Here is a 16,696-nt window from a genome sequence, read left to right on the forward strand (position 1 = left end):
AAACCTCTCTCTCTCTCTCTCTCTCTCTCTCTCTCTCTCTCTCTCTCTCTCTCTCTGGTTTGATCCAGAATATTCAACGTCTTATTTTTCATTGCGATCTTATCTTCCAGAAATAAATCGATTATTAACGAAGATTAGACCTATAACCGAAGGCCGCAAGATATTGACGATTTAAAATACTGGAAAGTCTCAGAATTTAGAGATTTTTTACTAATTTACAGTTTACCAATATTGAAAAATGTTATGCATCAAGAACTTTTTAAACATCATTTTTTGTTAGTTTACTCAATTACTCTTTTGAGTATCTCTACTATTTCAATGAATGAAGTGAATAGTGCTTATGAAGCTTTAAAAAAATATGTAAAAGAATTTCAAGTAAATTAATCTAAAAGACATATGACCTGTAACGTCCACATGCTACTACATCTACCTGAAGTAGTTAAAAGATTTGGACCACTTTGGGTCACTTCGTGTTACTCTTTCGAGAATTTTAATGGAATTCTTAAGAGTTTTGTGCATAGTTCTAAGAATCCTGAATTACAAATTGCGTCAACGATGTCAATCTTTCTAAATTTAACTAAGTTAAAAACACAATTTTTAAGAAAGAATAGTGAAGTTGCGATATTTTGCGAAAGAACACAAAAAATACATGTACCGACGAAAATTACAAAAATGGTTTGATAAAATTTATATGATAGGATAGTGAATCTAAAGAAAAAAATAAGAATAATATAAAACAGATCTTAGGTATAGATTGTAGTGATAGCAAAATTCATTTTTTTCGTCGAATACTAAAACAAAATTTAGTGTATGAGACAGACTCGTATTGTAAAGGGAAAAAAAATTCTTCTTGTGTAAAATATTCAAAAAGCGAAGGTTTTGGAATAGGTATAATTAAAAATTTTGTGAAAATATGCCATGAGAGCTGTCATTGCGAATTACGATGTAATTGCAATGATAATTGCAAAGTATATGCATTAATTTCGGAATTGAAAAATGACATCGTTTTTTCGTATAATAATCGGCAATTGTCAACGGTACATGTATGTACGCACTCACAAACTGAGAGAAATATCCCAACAGATGTAAAAAAGATTGTATGTCCTTGTTTTTTTTATAGACATAACAGATTGTATTTACGCCATCGAATGTAACTATTTCGAATGTGATTGACAATAATAATAAATTACATAACAATTTAATAAAGTTCTCTTGATTACGACTTATTTACATCGATTTTCTTGATTTCTAATTTATAGTGGAACATAAATTCAACTTACCTTATTGTAGAAAAAATCTTATTTCCATCAATTAAGCTTCAAGATCTCTTTGAGATCTATTCAAGATCTCAAAAATAGCTTGTGTTCATAATTTCCCACCCATCTCAAGTGCATCACGAAAATGCACACAAAATTAGAGGTGATCTCGATAAGATCTCGAAAAGATCATCGTCTATCGAGTAGATTAAGCATTATTGAAGTGTCTCATGTACGTCTTCGAAACGTAATGAAAGGGCTCATTTTCGTGACGGATCTTAAAAAGATCTAGAAAAGATCTTGTTTATTTTTACGTAAGCAACAAACTGAATTAAAGGTGAGCAGGGCTTATATATGCTAAGTCTTGCGTTTATTCGGTTGCAGGTTACAAAATAAACTGAGATGTGAATCGAAACGAGTTTCAGAGAGATCTGCTTCCCTGTTAATAAAATGACGTCATTAAATTACCTTATTGGGCATGCCACAAATTGAAACAAAAAGTGACATCATTAAATCGTCGCTCCCTACGAAGAGTAGCACTGTTAAAATTTCCCGTCATAAGTAGCACAACTAATTTGACGCACGCTAGACTAGCAGGACTCAAACTTTAAACTACCAATTTCTATAAAAATTTCCTGATTTTTGCGAAACTGTCCCTAATGAACATTTTTACATATTGTTGAAAGTAGCGCCCCCATACGCGACGCGACGGTGCTCCGCCGAGCTCAGCTCCGTGAGCCCCCACTCCTCTGCTGCGCGAGCTACGTATGCGAGAGTGCGCCGCGCTCACTTCTTCTCTGTCCGTCTGAGTTAACGGTGCTACGCATACAGATATATACGACGAAAGATAGTTTTGACCGGAAGTGACTCAACTCATTATATTAAATAAACGAAAGTGAATAAAGACTATAGTGTTGTTCAGATCTGCCTCCACATTCCCAATATTTCATCAGGTTATGGAGTCCCAGTCAGCTTCCACGGCGCAGAACGTGACTGCAGGAGGCGAAGGAGCACAGGAAGCATCGAAAGCTGCTGAGAAAGCAAGTAAGTGGAAAATCGTCTAGTAAGTGAATTAAACGCGAGTGAACGTTTGAAAGAAGTGCGTTAATTCGAGAGTGCGTGTATAACAATTTTAAGAAAGAAAAATCGAATGCGAAATAACTTACGCGAAAGTATTTTGTTTGCACGCGACGATTTTCCTAGAAACAACACAAATAGTTTTTCGGAAGTATAATCTAAAAGATAAAAATCGGAAGTGAAACGTTTTATGGAAACTATTGTTGCAACAAAGACTCAAAAGGAACGTTAAATCTAATCGCACGAAAATCTATAAACGAATAAAATCATGTGAAAGTAAAATCATTCTAGCTAGAAAAGATTGAAAGTCGAAAGATTTGATGTGTTAAAATAGCGTCGAAAGAACAAAAAATCACACGTTAGAAACAAAGTGAAGAAACGCATTAAAATTGAAAGTTTAATATTGAACGGCAGGTTAACATTTTTGAAAGTTTAATTTTGAAAGGAAAGATTAATTTATGAAAGGGAAGTTTAATTTTGAACGGATTGTTGAATTGAAAGTTTGATTAGAACGAAAATTAAAATGAAAGCTAAATTTCAGTAAAGAAAAGTTCTCTGAAACCCAGATAAACTAATTGCACCTTGCTCATTCTAGATCGATCTACTCTAATCCTATTCTTAAAAACACAAGAAGAGTACTTGGGATTCCGGGAATACTTTCCCAATGAGAAGGTGTCGGTGCACCTGGACGACACCAAAATCTGGTTCACGACTGAGAGTGGATTCAAAAGGGAAATCGGTATATGATCTCTTGTTTGATACTATAAATTGACAGCATACACTCGCTGTTGTTCGATTAACTTGTGTTCGGTTGAGAGAGCAATAAGCCATATGAGTCTGAGTAAATATTGTGGTAATCTTGTGTTCGGATGCCATAGTACTTGCTCGTTTTTGTTTGATTGGCTTGTGTTCGGTCATGAGAATAAAAACATTAGTTGTTATGGAACGATACCCATTTTTTATTTTAAATGCAATGTTTTGACTCATAAATATAGAGTCTGTTTATATGCAATAATAAAACATGCATAAACTTACTTTGGTGCGTCCAATACTTTATAAATATAAGCTTATAAAATTGTACAATAAATTGCAGATAAATCCGCGGCTGAAGAAAAGGAGTTGAAACTGCTGGAAAGGGAATTAGCCGAAATTCATGCTGCGGGAGAAGAAATGTTTCTTCCGAACTGCACTTCGGAAAAAGATCAGGAAGAAGAAAGGACAGAAATCATCAGATTCTTTGATTCCAAAGGTCCGAAAGTGAATGTATTCTTGAAGGAAGTTAAAGGCTCGAAAGAAATGAAAGATTTAATGAAAGGTACCCCAAAAATCACTAATATCACGACTATAAAACCTCCGAAAATTATAATAAATAAAGACTTATGAATGATTCTTGGAACGATAATGCGCCTAGTTGGAAAAATCAAACTAATGATTTCTTAAATTCCACAGAAATTGAGGATAAAATGAAAGTTGTGGAAAGAAAAGCGGAAGCCGAAATGAAACGAAAGTTGGACGAGATGAATGATCTGCTTAAATGTTCTCGTGAAGATTTTGATCAACTGGTGGAATATGGAAATCAGACCAAAGGACTTATGTCTGAATATCTGATCAAAGAACATCAACTGGTCGAGCAGGCTCAATGCCAGACATGTCCGGACGATACAAAGCTGTAAGTAATTCAAATGAAGTACCGAGTTCAGACAATAATTCCGACACTGTAAATGTAAATTCATTAATTGCAAAAGAAATAGATAAGCGCTTTAAAGAATGCGATAATGCTAAAACCTCGTTAGAATCTAGAAACATAAAGTTGCATAGAGATTACAAATTAAATACTCAAACTCGATTTGAATATTTTCTCGACTTCTTTAAATCTGAATTACGCTCTCTTAATTTGTTGCACGTTATAGACGAAAAGGAGAGCTCGGATTCGAATGTGGACGAAAGTGTTTTAAAACAGCAAAAATTGATGTTCGCGAAAGACTAATAGGACGATTAGAAATTAATTATTATTCGAAAGTTTGTGATATTCAGGAATCGAAATAAATATTGGAAAAGCTTAAAACTTTAAAATTAAGCGAAGCCAATTTAACTACTATGAAATTACGAGAAAAATTGTATAGCATTAAATATAATCCGAGTAAAGAAAGGGCCTCTGCCTTCTGGAATCAATTCGAAGACATAGTTAGAATATATAATGGTTTGCAGGACGTAAAATCCTTGACCGATGACGAAGTCAGAGATTCGTTTTATAATGCTATTTCGAAAGCCTTACCGGATATTAAGAATCTGAATTTCTTAAATATGCACCAACAGAACAAACCTTTATCTTGCGAAAGTCTTAAAAATTATATAATACAGAACGAAAGCGAGACTAGAACCACGCAAGCATCTGGAAGTGCGATGACAGCAACCACCAAATGCTTTAACTGTGTGACGAGTATAGACACTTGGGACGCGATTGTCCAAGGCAGGGCACGAACCTTAAGATGTGCTACGAATGCAGACAATTCGTGACGCATAGAGCTATACAGTATCCAATTCGGATGTCCAAATCGAAAGAGAAAAGGTATGGAAATAAAAATTATAATAATCGAGGTAGTCGCGGTAATAGAAGGGGTAGAGGCGTGATGGGCGATTCTTCAAAAAAGTATCGATGCCAAAGAATCGAATCGTCAAAAGAATCGATTTCTGAAAATCGATTATTTTCAAAAATAATCGAAGTATCGATGTCAGAATCGATACCAAATTTTCGTAGCGCGAAAAATTAAACAATTAATAATTAATTGAACATCAAATTAATACTGATAAGGTTATTTATTAATGAATGTATATAAAAATACATTAAATTTTAATTATTAAAACGGATATATATTATACATGATTTTAAGAAAAATCGTGATCACTTGATTTCAACTTTTTGAACTTGATTGAAGCTTTCGAGACACAAGCGATTTAGATGTGATTTAGAGGTTAGACTCACGTAGGTGTTTTCTCTCTCTCTCTCTCTCCCTCGTCAGCTCAGAGTGGTAACTGACATAGAGAAAGAGAACAGAGACTACTGAAAATATATAGATATGTATACTGATTCCCTCTCCCCCCCCCCCCTGTTTTCGTGCGACACGATTCGATTCTCAGTTCAAAAAGAATCGATTCCCGAGAATCGCTTGTCGAAAATAATCGACGAAATAATCGATTCTCCAAGAAAATAATCGTCGATTTTTAAAGAATCGAGTAGAATCGCCCATCACTAGGTAGAGGCGGTAATAATTATCGCGGTGGTACAAAACGTCCGAATGAAAATCAGAACCATTTGAATGCTAAAAGTGGTCGATTCAACAATAAAAGAGGAAGGGGAAATCAAAATCAAAACTATCGGGGAGGAAACCAACAGAACGACAATAATAAACAAGACAAATATTAACAGCAAAACAAAGGTGTCTTAAATATCAATGGTGAGTACTTTGACATAAATACAGATAATGAAAGCAAGTCAGTTTGCAATATCGGAAGAACGAACGTACATGCGAGAAAGGAAAAATAGTAGTAAAATTTTTAGCTGACTCCGGTGCAACTGAGCACCTTACAAATTCACGCATTATTTTTAAAACCTTTGACGAAAAAACGGACGAAATTAAATGCGCGAATAATTCGAAAAAAGGGATGTTGAAAACGGAGGGACCCGGCGATATTGTATGTAGAACGAACAAAAACAAATTGTTAAATTTAAATAATGTTATATGGGCCGAAAATTTATCCGAAAATCTGATTTCATTACGAAAATTTGTTGATCAAGGCTTGATTGTTTATTTAGACAATCAACGTATTGACATTTATGACTCGAAATCGAACGAATCTTTATTGACTGGTATATATGAAAGACCTTTTTGGATAATAGATTTCGAAGTAAATAACTCAGGATATTCTAAATGCAAATCCAATGATGTTAGAGCATACGTAGTAACGCGAAGCATGGCAAGCAAAAGGAGAAATAGTGTAGAAATTGAAAGTAAGAATGAGGAAACGGAAGAATTAATTGAAAGGGAAAATGAAACTGAAAACGAAAGAGAGAATTAATTCGAAAGAGAAAAAGAGAAAGAAATTGTTAATTCAAACTTAGGAAACAAGCTCGGATTTTGATGTCACAGTAAGAGATAGAAGTCTCAATTGAGAAAGATCCAGACTGCAGCATAGAATTCGAAAGTGCTAAGAGACAAATTAGTAACAAAGCTATGCTGTGGCACACACGAATGGGTCACGCGTCGCTTGAATATCGACAGAAATTACAGACTAAACATCCCGAAATTAAAGATTTAAAAGAATGCAAGTTTGACGAAAGCATTAGAAACTGTGAAGTTTGTTTAATTTCAAAATTAAATAGACTACCCTTTCAAACTATACGTACTAGAGCGAAAGAACCTTTACAGATAATTCATTCGGATGTTATGGGAAAGATAAGTCCGTCTTCTCATCCTAAAGGGTATAAATATATATCTGTATTTATTGATGATAGTTTGAGACTCGTCATGGCTTATGCCATGAAAACAAAAGACGAAACGGGTTATTGTTTCGAATTTTTTGTAAAGGGTGCTCAAACCTCTTGGGCAGGGACGCAAAGATATGTTACCTGCGAACAGATCAAGGCACTGAGTATACCGGGGGTTATACGGTTGAAGTTTTGAAGAAACTAGGAGCCGAACATCAATTGGCTTGTCCGGATACTCCTCAACACAACGGTACGTCGGAAAGATTGAATCAAACGATACAACGTAAGATTCGAACGCTAATGTATTAAGCTACCTGAAAACATGTGGGATTTAGCTTTCACAGGTATCGAACGATATGATTTCTCTGTTGGAAAAATTCAATCCGCAAATCAAAGTTGACCTGACATAGATCAAACGATTTGGCTGTCTGTTATATATGAAAGTACAGCGAAAGATAGGTCCGAAATTTTGATCGCTAGGTTTTAGAACGATTCTAGTTGGATACAAAGACACTGGTTATTTATTGTTGAAACCGGAAAATGGAAAGCAATACGAAAGTCGCGACGTTAGATTCAACGAAAGATATGTTTTTTGAGACAAATACAAGAAAGATGAAATAAATAACTGGGCCAATGTGAATGTAGTAATAAATGCAAGTAATTGGTTCGATGAATTTGAGCCCGAAAGTCAATCGAATGAAGATAAGATGCACGAAACTTCGAATGAAGGAACGGAAGGAGTTGGAAAACGTAAAAGGGGACGACCAAAAAAGTTGATTGTTGAAAAGAAACAATCTTCAGCAGATAAACAAATTCAAGCTTTGATTGCATACATTAATGGTAATCCTGCATCCTATGCTGAAGCCCTAGCTACGAAAGACAAAAACAAATGGGTAGAGGCAATCAACGAGGAATTGAATTCAATGTATAAAAACAATGTTTTGAGTCTGGTGGACAGACCAAAAGCGAAAGACAAAGAACGAAAGCCAAACATTATTGACTCACGTTGGGTATTGAAAAGAAAGTAACAATCGTGAAAAGTTCAAGGCTCGGCTTGTGATTAGAGGATTTAAAGATAAGAATGTTTATGATTTTCAAGAAACCTATGCACCTGTTTCACGATTACCTCTAATCCGAGCAGTGCTCGCAATCATAAATAAATATAGTCTGGAAGTATGTCAAATGGACGTGAAAACTGCCTTTCTGAATAGCACACTAAATGAAGACATATATATGGAAATTCCGGAAGGAGTTCAATGTTCGAATGAAACAAGATTGAGTATAGTCTGCAAGTTAGAAAGAGCGTTGTACGGTCTGAAAGTAAGTCCAAAGCGATGGAACGAAAGATTTACGGAAGCTGCTTTGAAAATTGGTCTACAGTCCCACGAAAACGAACCATGCTTATTTACATGGCAACAGGAAGATACATTTTTGATATTGATTCTATACGCGGATGACATATTGTTATCAAGTAACGACGTAAGAAAACTCAACGAGATCAAACGAAAGCTGATGAAAGAATTCGAGATGACTGACTTAGGAGAACCAAAAATCTTTCAAGGTCTGGATATAACACGAAATCGAAAAACGAAAGAATTGAAACTAACTCAAACTGAATACATTAATCGCATACTTTGAAAGTTTGGTTTTGATAAATTGCATCCAAAGCGAACGCCAATGATTACAAATCAGGTAGCAAATCGTGAACGAAAATATAGAGAAGAAAATGAACATTTGAACGAATTTAGGAAGTAATATTGGAAATATTTCATATCGAGAAGCTGTAGGAACGTTGATATATTTAGCAAATGCCAGTCGACCGGATATTTGTTATACGGTAAATGTACTGAGCATGCATCAAAACAATCCGACAGAAAATGAATGGAACATGATTAAACGAGTATTTTATTATTTGAAAGGAACTCGAACACTAGGATTAAATTATTTGGGAAGATCGAACGACTTACAAGCTTATTCTGATGCAAGTTTTGCCGACTGCAAGGAGTCTCGAACGACTAGTGGTTTCGTCATTAGACTGTATGCCGATTCAGTTACACGGCGAACGCGCAAGCAAAATTATGTGGCATTGTCAACTTGTCAGGCTGAGTTCGTCTCGATGAGTGATGCTTGCCAGGAACTGATGTCTCTGAACAACTCTTTGAAAGTGATATTGACTGACAATTTCTTTCCTATGAAATTGTGGTGCGACAACAAAGCGGCTGAGTCAAGCTCGAAGGTTAGCGGAAGCAATAAATTGAGACATATGCCGGATGTGAAAGAAAACTATGTTAGAGAGTGTGTTGACAGGGGCTTTGTGAAAGTATCTTGGATAAAATCGAAAGATCAAATTGCGGACGTATTTACTAAACCCTTGGCATTTAACTTGCATGCTTGTCTAACAAATAATAATGAACGTCGAAAGTATTACAAACTGATTGATTTAATTTTTTTTTTTATAATAATCTCTTATGTTACAGGAAAGAATGAATAGAGGCCGCATAATGTCGTGTATGTGTGCGGGAGGGAGTGTTGAAAGTAGCACCCCCATACGCGACGCTGCGGTGCTCTGCCGAGCTCAGCTCCGTGAGCCCCCACTCCTCTACTGCGCGAGCTACGTGTGCGAGAGTGCGCCGCGCTCACTTCTTCTTTGTCCGTCTGAGTTAACGGTGATACGCATACAGATATATAAGACGAAAGATAGTTTTGACCGGAAGTGACTCAACTCATTATATTAAATAAACGAAAGTGAATAAAGACTATAGTGTTGTTCAGTTCTCCTGGATCTGCCTCCACATTCCCAATATTTCATTATATATTCACAATTTACAAAATTTTACCGAATTTAAACAATTGAAATTGAAATTTAAAAAATACGAAAATGACGTCATTCTCTAAACAAGCTAATCCTATTAAAAATTAAGACATGCAATAAAAAATTTGACACTATGAATACTTTACTGGACAAAGTAGCGAAGTGGTTAGCGTTCAATGTACTATCACTAAATATCTCGGCTTATATATCACTAAATTTATAACCGTCGGAAGCTATTGTTATACCCCCAAAAATAAATATCCCCGATAATATCGCGTGTCGGGCATTTTGGGGTCACGCATGCTGGCCGCTCGTGCCGTCATTGTGACGCCCCCAAGACATCTTTCGTTGGAATTTTTAAAAAAATTTTTTTCCTGCCATTCGGGATGTCATAATGTTGACATTTTGGCGGCACAGCGTGCCAGCACGCGTGCTCACATTGCGACGGCACGAAACTTTGTCAGAATGACGGCTATATGTGCCGGCTGTATGACACCGGCACGAACGAAGGCAAAATGTCGGCATTTTGCGGTCACGCCGTGTTGGCACTCATGGCAGCATTATGACGACATTTTGAGGAGCTACATGATGGCATTGTGCCTTCGACCCGTGTTCAAAATTTATTAACTTTTGGCGCTGTCAGAGTGCTAGCAGAATGCCTGCTGGGAGTGTTGCTCGCCATGACAGCATTCTGTCGGAACGAAATTCCCGTAGAATGCTGGCTTTGTTGGCTGCGAAACTTAGACAATTTTCAGCCGCACAATTCACGAAATAAAGCTTTTCAATGTATTATATTTTAAGGCTGTTGATTTTATTAATTTGGGCTATTATTTATCCACCGCACTTTGTTCCTTGACAATTTTTATTAATTATATTATTATGACTACTCTTTCATGACTACCGAATTTATAGCAGCCTGCCAGTTTCGCGGCTTACACGAAATAAGCGGCGAATATCGATGTTGTTATCGCGTTGATAATAATTCTGGTTATTGTTTATTACGATTACTTGCAACTTTATTAACATCAACAGCTGCTCGCAGTACATAAGGACACAATTAGCTATGACTTGTAACAAGTGTTCGTGGTCGAGTGGTAAAGTGCCAGTCTGCTAACCGAAAGGTTCAGGGTTCGATCCCCGCTCGGGTATAATTTTTTTCTTTTTTCTTAATTTAAGTGCCGGCACGATGCTTGCACCGCATGCCGTCATTGTGCTCAGCAAAATGCCGTCATTTCCGTGTCCTGAAGCAGGGGTACCTGGACGTCACGCGTGGCCCATTCCGTGCAGTCTCAGTGCCGTCATTCGGCCGACATCATGTTATCGGGGTACGTGCATTACGCCATGTTGGAAAGTGCAATTAAAAGATGTGTCAGATTATGCAAAGATATGCTATGTTATGTTACATTGTGTCATTTTGAAACAAATTGTGCCATTTTGTGCCGAACAATGCTAGCTTTTATGTGAACAAATTAAGAGAAGTGATTTTTTTTTAATTTATAATGTGCTAAAGTTATGCCAAATCGTGCAATACTGTTCCAACCTGTGTCAATCTGTATTAAACAATGACAAACATTGCCAAACTGAGCGAAATGTCCGTAAGGGCACAAATCTAATAGTCAACTCATAACGAAGTAAGTTAAGGGGACTTTACAATCATAAAATTAAAAATGCAATGTTAATTATTTTGTAAATGTGATTTAAATTGTTTAATTAGTCAATTAAACAATTATATCAATTCAGGAACAGTGTAAAAAGCCTCAAACAAGGTTTATATATACCATATGTAAGTTGAGACATTTTATAGTATTTATACCACACGTTTTTATTAAAAAAGTATGGTATAAATATAAACAAACTGTGCGAATTTTCCGTAAGGGCACAACTCTAGCATAGTGTAGCACGATTTGACAAAATTTAACACAGTTTTTTCCACTAGGGTAAAAGATAACAAAAGTGCAATAAGAAAAATAGTCGTACATTGCCTTGAAATAATAATAATTCGAATTACAGTCTATAGGCAGATAAATGTTTTATTTTTTCACAAGCAAAGAAGAACTTGTACAGCGATTATGGTATAAACATGAGTCTATAACCTTAAAAGCACTACACTATAGCAGTCTGTAGCTTCTTATTATAGAATCTTGTAGTAATGTCTGCCAAAATCCTACGAAGTTGGGTTTTACCTGTACAAGCTTCCTCGGCTACAAGTAGCCTGCCCATCGGTGCACTTAATAAATTCTGATTATTCCGGGCTTTCGGTAGATGGCCGGTTGTAACTGACACAAAAATGACGCATTTTTGTGTAATATACGCATTACTCGTGTAGCGGACAAAATTGTCGCTCTTTCGCTCACTCGATAAAATCAGTCAGCTCACTGCTTATGCATCTAACCAAACATTAATTTACCAGAAGTCACGTGACCTGGTAGCCACTCAAAAATTTCACGGGAGAGGATAATCGCTCTGAACGAAAAGAAATATATGGAGCCAAATTTTAACTCACAATATTTGCTAATGCATTAATCTTTAATGGTGAATTTTTCTCCTCAAGAAATATTATGAGTAGATGTATTAATAGTTTTATTCTTACTCTACATATATTAAATTAGCATTATAAGATAACTAAACTTGACTATATGAAAATCTTTATATCTCAGACCACAAGCATTTTCCAAGTACGAAACTTGCGGAATAGTTTGGCTGTATTAAGAGTAGTATTTTCTAAAAATTAGGTGCAAAAACTTTGGGTAGAAAGAAATGGCAGCAATATAAAAATGGCGTTTTTGAAAACGTAGTAGTATTCAACACACGATAACTCAGAGATGAATTCATAAAATTGGAGCTACCAAACAAAATTAAAACTTTTTAAGTTTTTCCACGACGAAAAAAATGAGGGTTGATAAATCATATTTTTATGTAAAATGAAGGACTGACAGCTGTATATATATATATATCACATATATAATAATTTATTGAAGTATATGACTTTTAACACCCACTTTAACATGTTAATATCACGTTCGAAAGCACGTGCTTTCTATCATACTGTCCTACATACAGCACATACTTTCTATCATCTGGTCCCTCGATTCCAGAGTCCTTTACTCTACCTAATGAGCCAACGACTCTCTTGTTTCCTTATGCTACTTAATAGTCTTATATACATAGTTATTAAATTATATATTAATTCTTTATCACTCTGCAAATATCGTATAAGAATCATAATAGACTAGTACAAATAATGAAAGGTAAAATTTGTTGTTCCAGTTTCAGTAACAGTGCTTGTAAAAAGAATAAATATTAAAATAATTCTAAATATTCATCAATTGAAAGCCAATATTTTGAATAGTTTGATTGTTACATGCTAATTTATTTATATCAATTTTTAGTTATTTAAATAATCGTAAAATCAAATAATTCTATTTTCATTGATCCAGTTGGTGTACTTTTTTCGTATTGACATATTTGTATACATATAGTAACCGGAAAGTAATAAATAAATAATATTCATTAGATATGCATATATATATTCAACCTTAAAATATCATTAAGCCATTGCAATACACTGAGAAAACTATGTATTAAAATTGACTACATACGTAGGAAAAATTACTATATTAGATAGTGATAAAATAGTCCAGTCAACATCAGCTCGAAATACACATTTTTACTAGAAGAGCTTCATTTTGAGTATATGTAAGTTTAGCCTGCCAGAAACATTTATGTAAAATTGCAGACCCCACAATGCCCGGGGTGGGGGTAAAAACAGCAAAACAATATATTTTTCGTCAATTTCTCGAAAACAGTGGTAGCTACAGAAAAATGGATGCCACCATCTTGAAAAGCGTGAAATTTTACATCGGATATGCCTTAGTACTAAACTGATCGTTGTTTATTTATTATCTGATTAAACGGGTTTCTTTATTTACGCGAATAAAGCAATATATATAGGTATACAGATGCCTGCAGACACCGGCTGACTAGAGTTAACGCTATGGTTGCATATAATACAGCGCGCATGCGCGACCGTCTACACTACCGTCCATGGCTACAGTCCATTTTTTTAGAGATTTCAGTCCTTTTTAGTAAATTTTTGAGTATTTACTATACACCTAGACACAGTCCTCAAATGATTTTACACCTAGACACCAAAAACCACGGAGCGCACTACCTAAACCTCGTCATCGGCCACCCTGTACACCTGGACAAATGATTTTTACACCTAGACACGAAAAACCACGGTGCGAACTACCTGGACGTCGTCATCGGTCACCCTGTACCCCTAGACGCCGTCCTCGAATAATTCCTACTCCTAGACACCATAGAACATATAGCACTTATAATCCGCGCCACTTGATATGATAGAAGTGTGTGAGAAAGCAATATCCAACTACACTATACGTATAGCTTATAAGTGGCAAACTTCACGGTCCTAACGGTTTTCTATCTGGAGAATTGCAAAATCGCACATCGTTCATTATTACAAAAATAAAATCGGCTTTCTGATAATATTTTTACTGGAAATCTTAATAAAACATAAGCCACTTGATATAAGCTACAATTTTTGCAGCAGGTTAATTGACGAAAAAACAATAATAAATAATAAATCCAACTACACTGCATGCGCAGCTAACTTAACGGTCCTAACATTTGTCTGAAGAATAAAGAGATGCTTTGAGCATTCGGGAATTACACATTCATTTATTTGGAAAATGAATCAGTTTTTTTTTTGACAATATTTTTGGTAGAATCATAGATTAGCACAAGAGCATGCTAATGAGTCAAAAATTAATTGAAAACAGTAATAATATGCATTTTTTCTTGACACTATGATCATCTGAATACCAATATAGAAGTAAATAGTGTCGCAGCGCCGCGGCTTCGTCTGCTTTTCAAACTCGCCTTCGTGGCATTACCGCGCTACTTGACTAACAAAGAAAAAAATTAAATTTTTTAAAATTTCATTCTAGTAGAAAAATTACTATCTGAGATAGTACAATTTAATACAAAGCAAATATGACCCTCCGTTACTATGTAATATAGTAATTTTTCTCGCATATGTAGTAAATTTTAATATGTAGTTTTCTCAGTGTATTTTTCGAACTTTTTAAGGCCATTAAATAGCATAAAGAACAAGAGAGTTGTTGGTCCACTTGGTAGAGTTAAGGACTATGGAATCGAGGGACCAGGTGAAAATTCAGGCTAAAGAAAATTTTTTCTAAATTTTTCATTCTTTATTGTAACGTAAAAGTATGATAAAAACACGTGCGTTAGTGCAGTACGTGATATTAACATGAGATGGTCTTAAAAGTCACATACTTCAACACATTATTATATACGTGATATATCAAGAGTTGAAGCATATGGTAAACACGTGTTCCAGTCTACGATTCAGTGTACAATTTAGTATATGACTTAGCTTGTGACTAAGCATGTTCTTTAGCATGAGCTTTAGCACGTGCGGATTTTCAGCACAGTCATGCATCAGTCAAAGGTGCTACTGATTCAAGTTTACTGCAGTAGCATATCCATGAGCTACTACTGCCATTGCTGCGCGTGTAGCTTTTGCTGCTTGTGCTAATTCTTCTTGCTGCTGCTGTCGCTAGTCGACAAAAATTAACTGCTACAATACCTGCAGCATTCACGTCTGCTGTCTCTCAGAGGCGGATTATGAAATTTGCCGCCTTACACCATCTCGGTTGCTGCCATCCCTTTAATGGTAGAAGTTCACGAAAAAATAAAAATTTCATTAACTTTATAGACATCAAAAATGGTCTTTTTTACGCACATGTTGTAAAAAATAAAATTAAAAAAAATAAACATAAGTGGAGCAAAATAGTATATTGTGTACCAAAGGCGTAAAGTGGGCTTTTTTAGGTCGAGTGTGGGTGGTGGAGTTAGCAGTACGAGCCGCAGACGAGTACTACAACCACACGAGGCCAAAGCCCACTTAGCCCTTGGTGCACACCATATTTTTTGTAACGCATGTACTGATTTTCGCGTTTCAAACTGCACTTGTTGAATTTCACGCGAGTTTAGAAGATTTGCCAATAAATTGAGTAGCTAAAGTACTTTTGCGCCCGCTGCTGCATTTTTTCGCCCGCCGGTCGGAAAACGACTACTTTTATCCCTAATTTTAGGTTAAATTAAACATTTTCTCAATTCAAAATGAAAAAGCAGTCTATTACCCTATATACAACGTATTGATGAGATTAGATTGTGACGTATCATTTAATAATGTTTCTGAAATATCCTAAAAGTATTCGAAAAATTCAACAACATCACTCTGTTCCTCGACATCCGCAGGTCTATTCCATCCAATGGAATCGATTAGCGATATAGTTTCTATTGCGGGTTCATTACATGTCTGTAAAACAGTTCTTTTAAGTTATTATAATTGATTTAGAAGTATATTAATTTTATTTTCTTTACAAAATTTTAGCGGGCGTTTTTCATTTTTTTTTGTCTTTATATGCGACATATGCGGGCAAAAATAAATGTAAAACGACCGCCAGGCAAAAAAAAAAAATTAAAAACACCCGCCAAAATTTTTTGTTGCCCGCCGGTTGAAAAAAGTTACTTTACGCCCACTTAATAGGTACGAAAAACTCGAAAATCATGCTTGTGTTCCAAAAATAGTTCTTTAAGCGTCATAAATAAAATGTAATATCATTTATAAAAAGTGTGTATAAAAAAAGGGGAAATAAAACTCTTGTCGCGGCTTCTATATAATACAGTTCTATATTATCGCGATAATAGAGTTCTCGGATATTAAGAAATTAAAGATAACGTAAATAGTTATTTTTCCACCTAACGATCATTTTTGTCACTTTTTATGCAATTATACTCCTTGATAAAACTACACGCCAAACGTACAGTTGAAAATCTGAAAGTCAAAAGTTAAAAACTACATTTTAAACTCTACAAAAGATTAAAATTCGCGTGCTAATGTTTTTACTCCATGAGAAAATAAATTTTGAAATTTCTAACTCTTGATAAAGATTGCAATCAATCTTTTATCTTTACAAAAGTCTAAATAGATGAATTTAAAGTTTTGTAGTATAC

This window comes from Nasonia vitripennis, chromosome 4 (genome assembly GCF_009193385.2).
Source record: "Nasonia vitripennis strain AsymCx chromosome 4, Nvit_psr_1.1, whole genome shotgun sequence".
Taxonomy (NCBI): Eukaryota; Metazoa; Arthropoda; class Insecta; order Hymenoptera; family Pteromalidae; genus Nasonia; species Nasonia vitripennis.